At 44.8% G+C, this 13,601-nt stretch overlaps 1 pseudogene; it reads right to left on the reverse strand.

Annotated features, from left to right (window-relative positions):
- Positions 1-4,406: 4,406 nt before the first annotated feature.
- Positions 4,407-4,988, reverse strand: LOC122931641 (annotated as a pseudogene).
- Positions 4,989-13,601: the final 8,613 nt, after the last annotated feature.

A 13,601-nucleotide genomic window follows, 5' to 3' on the forward strand; every position in this document is an offset into this window, starting at 1 on the left:
GTGATGCCTCTTGCTTAGGTGTTGCAGTGTGTATATGTAATGATAGATCATGTGACACTTAGGCCTCATGCACACAACTGTTGTGTGTTTTGCGGTCTGCAAATCGGGGATCCGCAAAATACGGATGGCATCCATGTGCGTTACGCAATTTCCGGAACGGTATGGACAGTCTTTAATATAACTGCCTATTCTTGTCTGCAAAGCGGAGCAACGGATGCGGACAGCACACGGAGTGCTATCCGCATCTTTTGCGGCCCCATTGAAGTGAATGGGTCTGTATCTGAGCCGCCAAAACTGCGGTTTGAATGCGGACCAAAACAACGGCTGTGTGCATGAGGCCTTAGATTGCACATAGGTGGATATCATTTCACTAATTATGTGACTTCTGAAGGTAATTGGTTGCACCAGAGCTTTTTATGGGCTTCCTAACAGGGGGGTGAATACACACGCACATGCCAATTTTCTGTTTTCTATTTCTAAACAATAGTTTTATTTATATATTTCTCTCATTTCACTTCACCAACTTAGACTATTGTGTTCTGATCCATCACATAAAATTCTGATTAACAAAACATTGAACTTAAGGCTGTAATGTAACAAAATACAAAAAAAAGTGTGAATACCTTTGCAAGGCACTGTAAGTATTAAAGTCTATTCTAACTAATGGGACTAGTCTGAACTAAGTAATAGATCTGCCATAAAACATTAATACATTTCCCCCATGTGCTTTACTTGTACTTGCTGCATTACTGAAATCCTAAAACAAAACATCAATCTGTATTAAAATTATATGTGTTTTATCCAATGTTTTAACAGTTTTAACAATTTTCAATGCGTGTTCTTTGTGTTGCCATCTTTCATTATGTGGCATATATATTTCCCAGGATTGTTACAAATGGGGGCATTGTGCATTGTTAATACATTGCACAGCAGCCATGTCCTGCTGAAGGAAACTCATGCTATACAGCTTGAAAGCCTCTCATGGTTAGCTCAGTGAACCCTCTCACCAACACACCTGGCCCAATAGATACACAAAAGAAGAAGCTTCCTCTTCCTAGGAACAATACATACTAAGTAATTGGGGTCAACAGCTTGAAAAGTTTAAAAGTTGTGTTATTTTATTAGTTGATGATACTCCACCGAATTGCTGTAGAAGTGTTTATTGGTAAGTTTATTTCTATCTAGTAACAAATCACACAGAGCCCATATAATAAATTGCTCAAAATCCCGGAAAAGCCCTTTAAAGGCAACATCATCTGTGAAGGAGGCTCTGTAATACCAAATACTTATATTATGTTGCATATGGTTCTACAGTCTTCATTATTCTGTGGTATTCTTAAAGGGGTTTTCCGGGAACTAAGATAAAATTCCTGAAAATACTTAAATATTAGTTTATTATAAATATATTTCCAAATACCTTTCATTATTCAGTTAAAATGGCCCATTTTGTCTAGGGAGCAATCATCAGGGGAGATAAAATGGCCGCCATACTATTAGTGCACACAAAACCTGTCCTAATCACACAGGACAAGTTACAGTGGCATGTCAAAGTAATTCCAGCAGGCATGTTGCTCTCAGCAAACTATATTCTTTATTTTCATATCCAATAAGAATATTTTACAGGACGTGTATCAGCCCGTCCAGCCTTTCTCAATATGCAGTTGAGAAAGGCTGGACGGGCCGAAACGCGTCCAGTAAAATATTCTTATTGGATCTGAAAATAAAGAATATATCTTGCTGAGAGCAACACGCCTGCTGGGATTACTTTGACATTGAGTGTGGGGATCGCCCCTTCCTGCTCAGAGCGACATACAGATCGTGAGCTGTCTAACCTCGAGCAAAGTTACAATGGCAGGCGCAGCACTATGAAGTGCCTTTTGCGCTGTGGCATTAGAAGAATTTTGGTATCTCTGACTTTTAGTCTAACCTGACTGTCTATTACTCTGTAATTCCTCTAGTGCCATTCTGTGGAAACAGTAGTTTTAAAGAGCACACCAAATGCTTGAAATAACTTCATTATTAACTTCAACTTTTCTTCATATATAACACTGCCACCTCCGCAGCAGATAGTCCATGTATAAAACACGTTTTGAAAAGATATCACAAAATGGCAGTATGCATAAGATGGTGGTTCAACTGTTCAATCTTGTCATTTAACATAAAATGGTGGATATATTTCTCTCTTGAGTATCTGTACTCTCACTTTAAGTTATTTAAGCACTTTATGATCTCTCTGAGATGGTCTAACTAATAGTTCACTTGCTGAATTTGGTCGCAATTTGCAGTATGCAGTTAGCAGTAACTATTTGCACATTGGTTGAGTATGATCTGGTATGGTTGTATGCAATTTGGATTGCAATATGGAATTTGGATTGTGAACTTTGTAGTTTGCAATTGTATAATATTTGCAATTGGTGGAACTGTAAGTAAACACAGATATAACTGGTTCAGTATACAGTTCTAATCACTATATTAACAGTAGGAACATTATATAACTGTTAAATACCTATTTTGGCCTCTATGCTTCCATAAAACACAGGTCTTATGGAGTGAATATCTGTTCAGCTTCCCTCTCTGGTTAATAATAATCTCTAGCAGCTTCTGCTAGGGAATTTCCCACACAGGCTGTGTGTGAGGCTGGCTGTGATTGGCCAAGACTCTTGCTGTTTGTGAGGCTGGCTGTGATTGGTCTAGATTCCTGCCCAGCAACAACAGTTTAACTCTATGCTTTCTGTTGTTTCTGCTGTGTCATTGAGCTTACCTCACATCCATATAATGAATCCTAAAGGCATATTATCTTTTCTGCCTCTGTGAACACAATATATATAACAGTTATATGACATCCAAACATGTAGTCACTGTAAATAACTCTGCATTTGTCTTTAACACACAAACATAGGAACTGTATTAAGGTTATTGGCAGGTCTTGCTGTATAAACATATACGCTATATTAGGAACCTAGGACAGGTCTTAGCTGGCAGGTACAGTTACTTCAGAACACTAAAGTAAAGAGCTGCCTCATCCCCCTCTCTGCTCTACTTTTCAGGGATTATGATCCTGAATACAGCTGAATATCCTGGGAATGGAGTTAATAAGGAACCAGCTGAAGTACAGAGAGGAAGGACAAGACAGGCTGTGGTAATGTGGGGCTGTGGTAATGGAGACTGCATACAAGTGCTGCTGCTCATTACGCACACCCCCACCTCCTCTCTGTACATCATGTCTTCTCATAGACTCAATTCCTACAGAGATTCAGCTAAAGATCTTATCAGCTGTATTCAGGATCATAATACATGACAAGCAGAGCAGGGAGGAGGATAAGGCAGCTCTTTAGCTTAGTGTTGTGAAGTAATGTGTGCTGCTGTGGGATTAGGACAGGTTTTGTATGTAGTAATACAACAGCGGCAATTTTATTTCGCCTATTTATAATAAAGTTATATTTAATTATTTTCAATAATTTTATATTATTGATTCCCAGAGAACCCATTTAATATGATGTAAAGCCTTTATGAGGCACATTGCATCAGAACCCTACATTTAATGTATACTCGTGGAAAACTGCCTGGTATATGCACTAGTATTTTATTCTATTTTTTTTTTTGTTTAGATGAGTATGTGCATGAAAGTAGGCAATCTATTCCATTATAATAACACAAAAACCTAGCAAATTACTTTATATTTAGTTATCAAAACTATGGCCAGAGTCTTAGAAGTGACCTTAATAGGGCCTGCGCTGCCAGAGTAGGCATGGTAATTTATAAAGAGGCACAGGCTTTGTTATAAATTACCTGCGAGGGCAGCGTAAAATGCAGAGCAGTTACAAATGTATTGAAAAATGGCAAATCTGGGGGATTCGCGATTTTTCGACATAAAAAAGAAGCTATGTTTTCTTTGAAATATTGTCCCCAAATGATATTCCAAGCTCTTACTTCAAATCTAATCTGTGTTTAACAGAAAAAGTGCACTATTGCAATGGTTGGCCATGTCCTCTAGTCTTTTCTTCTATTTTAGGGTATAAGACCATGCTCAAGAGCCATTTCTGTAAATGCCTGTAGACAGTTGTCAATGCCTTCATCACTATGAACTTCAGAAATCTGGACACAGATGCAAGCTTTTCCCTTAGGTACCACTGGGATGCTGAATCCAATGAAAATGCTGTGTTGGGTGGGGCCATATATTTTTTTATCACAGTATATTTGCTAAGAACTTCATATTTTTCTTATCAAATGAGGTATTCATTTATATATAGATTTTACATTTAGTGCCTTGAGTGAGCTGTTATGTCCTGTGTTTTTCTCTTTAAGTATGGCTATGCACATCCGTGAATTTATTTATCATATTGTGGATGTGTTTATCACTTAGGTTTGTTTTTTGTCTCTGTTGTATAAACACCTGCAGCTCCACCTCAGACTATGTCAAGAATGGTATTTACAGTTGTCACCTGGTCCATGACTACCCGAGGCTCATCTGTGCCCCATACATTTGGGAATATAAAACCAGAGGCATGACATTCATCTATGAACACTAAGGCATTGCTTTGCATGGTCACAAATGTCATGAAAAGGGGCAATATCTCCACAAGAACACACTTTCTGTAACTATGAGATGCAGACAGTGGTTCTGTGCTTCTTTCAGTTTGGTTACCAAGTCTGCCAAATCCATGTGTTAATACCTGTACTTATTAGATTTTTCTCTTTGATGGAACCATGCAGTTTTTTCCTCAATATTTTCATGTATGTTCTGGATACCAAAAATAAATCTAAGCCCAGGCCCATATTATTCCAGGGCCTCACATCCCGCACCAATGACCACTTGATGGCTGGATAGACCAAGGTACATTGGCACAAAAATTTGAGAATTCTATGTTCTTTCCACATACTGTGATGTGTGGTCTTTGCTTTGACGTTAAAATCCTCTCACTCTTCCATCTCTCTGCTTGCTTTATATTTTCACTCACCTTCTTCTGAATACCCTGTGATTTGGGCATGAATAGAATATGAACGGTCAAAACAACTAGGAGCTAAATGGCCCCCTTATAATTGAATTTCAAATTCCCACTAGCAGGCCCTTAAATCTTTGTGCTTAAAAAAAAGGGTGCAGGAAAAAACACAGTAGTGAGGTTGGCATGTAATTACATACTATTTCCTATCATAAAATTCTTATCTTTTTAGTGTTATGAGGATCAGCCTCCGGAAAGTGTGCCCCATATAGTCTTTTAATGCCCTCACATACACTGCTGTATAAGACGTAATAAGTTGGTGTTCCCCTGACATATTTCACCGCTGTGGCATCATCAGAGGAATCCGTACTTATCAATGTTTTTGTTGGAAAATTCAAGGCATCTAAGCCTCTCCCCATAGAATACCACAAACATGCCCAGAAAAGCCCACTTAGGGGCAAGGTTAATGTTAGCTCCAGACATTTTTAGCCTGGGACAGTCTGAATTTGCCAGGACTGTCACTGAAAATCAAGGCCAGCCCCTGCAAATTTCGGACAGTTGGCCACTATGGAAACAGGACACAAAAAAGCACAGTGCTGAATTCCAGGCCATTCCCACTATATATAGACTGAGGATCTTGGATTGAACAGCCAATCTCAAGGCTTTACATCATTCTAACAGGACTATAGTGCAATTAATTTTCCAAGAAAGTATCATTATATCACGGAAAGATAGAGGCAGAGACTACAGTCTGCAAGGAGGGAAAACTCATTTTGTGTGTACTAGATAGATCAACCGTGATACATATTCTTCCAATACATGTTGAATCTAACCTAGGGTAGGGGAACCTCCAGCCTGCATGCCACATACGGCCTGCAGGATCATTTCATGTGGCCCCCGTCTTCCTTCCCCCCTGTAAGAGCTTATAGTGACCGAGACTGCCCTTACCAAAGTCACCAATGACCTACTAACAGCCAAAACTAAGAAACAATACTCTGTCCTCCTTCTCCTTGACCTGTCATCTGCCTTCGACACTGTTGACCACTCCCTTCTGTTGCAAACCCTCTCATCTCTTGGCATCACTGACCTGGCCCTCTCCTGGATCACATTATACCTCACAAACCGGACGTTTAGCGTCTCCCACTCCTGCACCACCTCCTCGTCTCATTACCTCTCTGTTGGTGTCCCGCAAGGCTCTGCTCTTCTCTATCTACACTTTTGGCCTGGGACAGCTCATAGAGTCCCATGGCTTTCAGTATCACTCCTACACTGACAACACACAAATCTACCTCTCTGGTCCAGACATCACCACCTTACTATCAAGAATCCCGCAATGTCTATCTTCTGTATCATCCTTCTTCGCCTCTCGCTTTCTTAAACTTAACATGGATAAGACAGAATCCATAATCTTTCCCCCATCTTGTTCAACCCCCCCCCCCCCCCAACAAACCTATCTGTCACGATCAAAGGCTGCACACTCTCCCCAGTCAACAAAGCCCGCTGCCTTGGAATGACCTTGGATTCTGCCCTTTCCTTCCGACTGCACATCCAAGCCCTTTCCACCACCTGCCGCCTCCAACTCAAAAACATCTCCCGCATCCGCGCTTTCCTTAACTTTGAATCTGCGAAAATACTTGTACATGCCCTCATTATCTCCCGTCTAGACTACTGTAACACTCTCCTCTGTGGCCTTCCATCCAGCACTGTCGCACCCCTCCAATCTATCCTCAACTGTGCTGCCCGACTAATCCACCTCTCACCCTATTATTCCTCTGCCTCTCCACTTTGCCAATCCCTTCATTGGCTCCCCATTGCCCAACTAATTCACTTCAAAGTACTTACATATACATACAAGGCCGTCCATAACCTGTCCCCTCCCTACATCTCTGAGCTATTTTCTCGATACACCCCCACACGCACTCTCCGATCCTCACAAGACCTCCTTCTCTCCTCTTCTCTTATTGCCTCTTCCCACAATCGACTCCAGGATTTCTCCCGTGCATCCCCCATACTCTGGAACTCGCTACCCCAACATATCAGACTCTCACCTACAGTGGAATCCTTCAAAAGAAACCTGAAAACCCACCTCTTCAGACAAGCCTACAACCAGTGACCCTGCTGCCTCTATACCGCCATGACCAACTTAACCCGCACCTACTGTGTCCTTCTCCCATACCATGTAGATTGTAAGCCCTCACGGGCAGGGCCCTCTCTCCTTCTGTACCAGTTTGTAACTCATTTTGTTTATGATTAGTGCAATTGTCTGTATTATGTATGTGCACCCCTTATCATATGTACAGCGCTATGGAATGAATGGCGCTTTAATAATAAATAATAATAATAATAGTGTAAATGCTAATGACCACTTAAATTATGTCTAATTGGATGCTGGGGAAAAGGGGCTGATCAGAGGCTGGGGGTATCTGATAGGGGCTGATCTGAGGCTAATGGAGTGTGGGGGGTCTGATAGGGGCTGATCTGAGGCTAATGGAGGGTGGGGAGAGTCTGATGGGGGTCTGAGCTGAGGCCTGGTGGGTTTGATGGGGGCTGATCTGAGGCTGAGGGGTCTGATGGGGCTGATCTGAGGCTGGGGGGGTCTGATGAGGGATGATCTGAGGCTAATGGAGGCTGGAGAGGGTCTAATGGGGGTTTGATGATCTGAGGCTGATGGAGACTTTGGGGGTCTGATCTGAGGCTGATGTAGGCTGGGGGGGTCTGATGGGAGGCTGAGTTGAGGTTGATGGAAGTGGGGGCAGATCTGAGGCTGAGAAAGGGACAAAGGTAGGAACAGTTGCAAAGGTAGGGACAGTGGCAGGGAGAGTGAAAGCTGGATGAACCCCTCTCTGGACCCCTCTGGGATGAGCTTGGCTGCCATTAATGCCATATAAAGAACTAAATGTATAACATTCTCAACTTAAAAATTAGACTGCACTATCTGGTCAAAATGGCGCCTGTACCATATACAATAGTGCCGGCACTAGAGTTGAGCGAACACCTGGATGTTCGGGTTCGAGAAGTTCGGCCGAACATCCCGGAAATGTTCGGGTTCGGGATCCGAACCCGATCCGAACTTCGTCCCGAACCCGAACCCCATTGAAGTCAATGGGGACCCGAACTTTTCGGCACTAAAAAGGCTGTAAAACAGCCCAGGAAAGAGCTAGAGGGCTGCAAAAGGCAGCAACATGTAGGTAAATCCCCTGCAAACAAATGTGGATAGGGAAATGAATTAAAATAAAAATTAAATAAATAAAAATTAACCAAAATCAATTGGAGAGAGGTTCCATAGCAGAGAATCTGGCTTCCCGTCACCCACCACTGGAACAATTCTAGTAAGAAGCAGGGCGGCAATACCAGAGGGTTAGACGGATCGTTAGTGATAGGGATATGTGTCAAACAAGATTAGACGATATGACCAATAAATTTAGAGAGCGAGGCTACCCCCCTGATCTATTGAAAATACAGCGTAATAAAGCTGAGATTACACCACCAGATAGAACTAAGAAAGAAACAAGGATCCCCTTAGTGATTAAATACCATCCCTGGTCCCAGCGCCTTAGGACTATTGTTAATCAACATTGGCACATATTATCTAAGTCCTATCCACGGATAGGAGAGTTCCAGAGGCCACCCATGATATGCTATAAACGGGCAGAAAATATTAGGGATAAAATAGTCCGGGCGGATGTGGGAAGTAATAAAATAGAAAGAGGACAGAGTACTTTATCTACACCTAGACGGGGCACTTTTCCTTGTTTAAACTGTGTCAATTGTTCCAGCGTTATAAAGGGTTCATGTTTCTCCCACCCTCACTCAGGTGAAAATATTCCAATAAGGGGCACGTTCACTTGTGATAGTAGATTTGTGGTTTACATTCTTAAATGTCCATGTGGATTACTATATGTGGGGGAAACCTCAATGAGAATGAAGGACAGACTAAGTAAACACAAATCTACTATCCGTAAACAGAATTTATTACTCCCAATACCCCTTCATTTTTATGATAAAAAACACAACATCTCGCAGTTGAGGTATCAGATTATTGAAGGTGTATCATTACCCCGTCGAGGGGGTGACAGAAATAAATTGTTATTGAAAAGGGAGGCTTACTGGATCCATCGTCTTCAGACAATGGAGCCCAGGGGCCTCAATCGTGAGTACAATGTGTCCTGCTTCCTATAAGGCATTCGGCCTTATGCAATCTGATAAATATATTTCTTTTTTTCTTCAGCGTGATTAATCACTGCAAGAATGGACTATGTGACTGAAAATCTTCGCCAGTATAGAGTGGATATGTTTTTTGCGAATTTTCAATTGCGAATTTTCAGTTGCGAATTTTTAGTTGCGAATTTTCAATTGCGAATTTTCAATTTTCAATTGCGAATTTTCAGTTGCGAATTTTCAATTGCGAATTTTTCAATGCGAATTTTTCATTGCGATTATTTGATATGCGAATTTTATTTAATGAGGGAGGCGGAGCTTCTTTGATGATGTCAGTTCCTTTGTGTTTCATTTATGTATAAATAGCTGGAGTGTAAGATGTTTTATGCAGTCTGATGAAAGCACATCTGTGCTGAAACGCGTCACTATGCCATTTTGAATATGTGACTGAATAAATCTACATTGTGATCTACATCAGCGAAGTGCCGGTCCTTTCCTTTGAAACCACCACTGGAACAGTCCATTCTCAGATATTTAGGCCCCGGCACCCAGGCAGAGGAGAGAGGTCCCGTAACAGAGAATCTGTCTTCATGTCAGCAGAGAATTAGTCTGCATGTCATAGCAGAGAATGAGGCTTCACGTCAGCCACCACTGCAACAGTCCATTGGCATATATTTAGGCCCAGCACCCAGGCAGAGGAGGGAGGTCCCGTAACAGAGAATCTGTCTTCATGTCAGCAGAGAATTAGTCTGCATGTCATAGCAGAGAATGAGGCTTCACGTCAGCCACCACTGCAACAGTCCATTGGCATATATTTAGGCCCAGCACACACACAGGCAGAGGAGAGAGGTCCCGTAACAGAGAATCTGGCTTCATGTCAGCAGAGAATCAGTCTGCATGTCATAGCAGAGAATGAGGCTTCACGTCAGCCACCACTGCAACAGTCCATTGGCATATATTTAGGCCCAGCACACACACAGGCAGAGGAGAGAGGTCCCGTAACAGAGGATCTGGCTTCATGTCAGCAGAGAATCAGTCTGCATGTCATAGCAGAGAATCAGGCTTCACGTCAGCCACCACTGCAACAGTCCATTGTCATAAATTTAGGCCCAGCACCCAGGCAGAGGAGAGAGGTCCCGTAACAGACAATCTGGCTTCATGTCAGCAGAGAATTAGTCTGCATGTCATAGCAGAGAATGAGGCTTCACGTCAGCCACCACTGCAACAGTCCATTGGCATATATTTAGGCCTAGCACACAGGCAGAGGAGAGAGGTCCCGTAACAGACAATCTGGCTTCATGTCAGCAGAGAATCAGTCTGCATGTCATAGCAGAGAATGAGGCTTCACGTCAGCCACCACTGCAACAGTCCATTGGCATATATTTAGGCCCAGCACACACACAGGCAGAGGAGAGAGGTCCCGTAACAGAGAATCTGGCTTCATGTCAGCAGAGAATCAGTCTGCATGTCATAGCAGAGAATGAGGCTTCACGTCAGCCACCACTGCAACAGTCCATTGGCATATATTTAGGCCCAGCACACACACAGGCAGAGGAGAGAGGTCCCGTAACAGACAATCTGGCTTCATGTCAGCAGAGAATCAGTCTGCATGTCATAGCAGAGAATGAGGCTTCACGTCACCCACCACTGCAACAGTCCATTGGCATATATTTAGGCCTAGCACACAGGCAGAGCAGAGAGGTCCCGTAACAGACAATCTGGCTTCATGACAGCAGAGAATCAGTCTGCATGTCATAGCAGAGAATGAGGCTTCACGTCACCCACCACTGCAACAGTCCATTGGCATATATTTAGGCCTAGCACACAGGCAGAGCAGAGAGGTCCCGTAACAGACGATCTGGCTTCATGTCAGCAGAGAATCAGTCTGCATGTCATAGCAGAGAATGAGGCTTCACGTCAGCCACCACTGCAACAGTCCATTGGCATATATTTAGGCCCAGCACACACACAGGCAGAGGAGAGAGGTCCCGTAACAGAGGATCTGGCTTCATGTCAGCAGAGAATCAGTCTGCATGTCATAGCAGAGAATCAGGCTTCACGTCAGCCACCACTGCAACAGTCCATTGTCATAAATTTAGGCCCAGCACCCAGGCAGAGGAGAGAGGTCCCGTAACAGACAATCTGGCTTCATGTCAGCAGAGAATTAGTCTGCATGTCATAGCAGAGAATGAGGCTTCACGTCAGCCACCACTGCAACAGTCCATTGGCATATATTTAGGCCTAGCACACAGGCAGAGGAGAGAGGTCCCGTAACAGACAATCTGGCTTCATGTCAGCAGAGAATCAGTCTGCATGTCATAGCAGAGAATGAGGCTTCACGTCACCCACCACTGCAACAGTCCATTGGCATATATTTAGGCCTAGCACACAGGCAGAGCAGAGAGGTCCCGTAACAGACAATCTGGCTTCATGACAGCAGAGAATCAGTCTGCATGTCATAGCAGAGAATGAGGCTTCACGTCACCCACCACTGCAACAGTCCATTGGCATATATTTAGGCCTAGCACACAGGCAGAGGAGAGGTTCATTCAACTTTGGGTAGCCTCGCAATATAATGGTAAAATGAAAATAAAAATAGGATTGAATGAGGAAGTGCCCTGGAGTCCAATAATATATGGTTATGGGGAGGTAGTTAATGTCTAATCTGGACAAGGGACGGACAGGTCCTGTGGGATCCATGCCTGGTTCATTTTTATGAACGTCAGCTTGTCCACATTGGCTGTAGACAGGCGGCTGCGTTTGTCTGTAATGACGCCCCCTGCCGTGCTGAATACACGTTCAGACAAAACGCTGGCTGCCGGGCAGGCCAGCACCTCCAAGGCATAAAAGGCTAGCTCTGGCCACGTGGACAATTTAGAGACCCAGAAGTTGAATGGGGCCGAACCATCAGTCAGTACGTGGAGGGGTGTGCACACGTACTGTTCCACCATGTTAGTGAAATGTTGCCTCCTGCTAACACGTTGCGTATCAGGTGGTGGTGCAGTTAGCTGTGGCGTGTTGACAAAAGTTTTCCACATCTCTGCCATGCTAACCCTGCCCTCAGAGGAGCTGGCCGTGACACAGCTGCCTTGGCGACCTCTTGCTCCTCCTCTGCCTTGGCCTTGGGCTTCCACTTGTTCCCCTGTGACATTTGGGAATGCTCTCAGTAGCGCGTCTACCAACGTGCGCTTGTACTCGCGCATCTTCCTATCACGCTCCAGTGCAGGAAGTAAGGTGGGCACATTGTCTTTGTAGCGTGGATCCAGCAGGGTGGCAACCCAGTAGTCCGCACAGGTTAAAATGTGGGCAACTCTGCTGTCGTTGCGCAGGCACTGCAGCATGTAGTCGCTCATGTGTGCCAGGCTGCCCAGGGGTAAGGACAAGCTGTCCTCTGTGGGAGGCGTATCGTCATCGTCCTGCCTTTCCCCCCAGCCACGCACCAGTGATGGACCCGAGCTGCGTTGGGTGCCACCCCGCTGTGACCATGCTTCATCCTCATCCTCCTCCACCTCCTCCTCATCCTCGTCCTCCTCGTCCTCCAGTAGTGGGCCCTGGCTGGCCACATTTGTACCTGGCCTCTGCTGTTGCCAAAAACCTCCCTCTGAGTCACTTCGAAGAGACTGGCCTGAAAGTGCTAAAAATGACCCCTCTTCCTCCTCCTCCTCCTCCTCCTCCTGGGCCACCTCCTCTTCCATCATCGCCCTAAGTGTTTTCTCAAGGAGACATAGAAGTGGTATTGTAACGCTGATAACGGTGTCATCGCCACTGGCCATGTTGGTGGAGTACTCGAAACAGCGCAACAGGGCACACAGGTCTCGCATGGAGGCCCAGTCATTGGTGGTGAAGTGGTGCTGTTCTGTAGTGCGACTGACCCGTGCGTGCTGCAGCTGAAACTCCACTATGGCCTGCTGCTGCTCGCACAGTCTGTCCAGCATGTGCAAGGTGGAGTTCCACCTGGTGGGCACGTCGCATATGAGGCGGTGAGCGGGAAGGCCGAAGTTACGCTGTAGCGCAGACAGGCGAGCAGCAGCAGGATGTGAACGCCGGAAGCGCGAACAGACGGCCCGCACTTTATGCAGCAGCTCTGACATGTCGGGGTAGTTGTGAATGAACTTCTGCACCACCAAATTCAGCACATGCGCCAAGCAAGGGATGTGCGTCAAATTGGCTAGTCCCAGAGCTGCAACGAGATTTCGCCCATTATCACACACCACCAGGCCGGGCTTGAGGCTCACCGGCAGCAACCACTCGTCGGTCTGTTGTTCAATACCCCGCCACAACTCCTGTGCGGTGTGGGGCCTGTCCCCCAAACATATGAGTTTCAGAATGGCCTGCTGACGTTTACCCCGGGCTGTGCTGAAGTTGGTGGTGAAGGTGTGTGGCTGACTGGATGAGCAGGTGGAAGAAGAGGAGGAGGAAGCCGAGAAGGAGGAGGTGGCAACAGGAGGCAAAGAATGTTGCCCTGCGATCCTTGGCGGCGGAAGGACGTGCGCCAAACAGCTC

The sequence above is a fragment of the Bufo gargarizans genome, chromosome 3 (genome assembly GCF_014858855.1).
Source record: "Bufo gargarizans isolate SCDJY-AF-19 chromosome 3, ASM1485885v1, whole genome shotgun sequence".
NCBI lineage: Eukaryota > Metazoa > Chordata > Amphibia > Anura > Bufonidae > Bufo > Bufo gargarizans.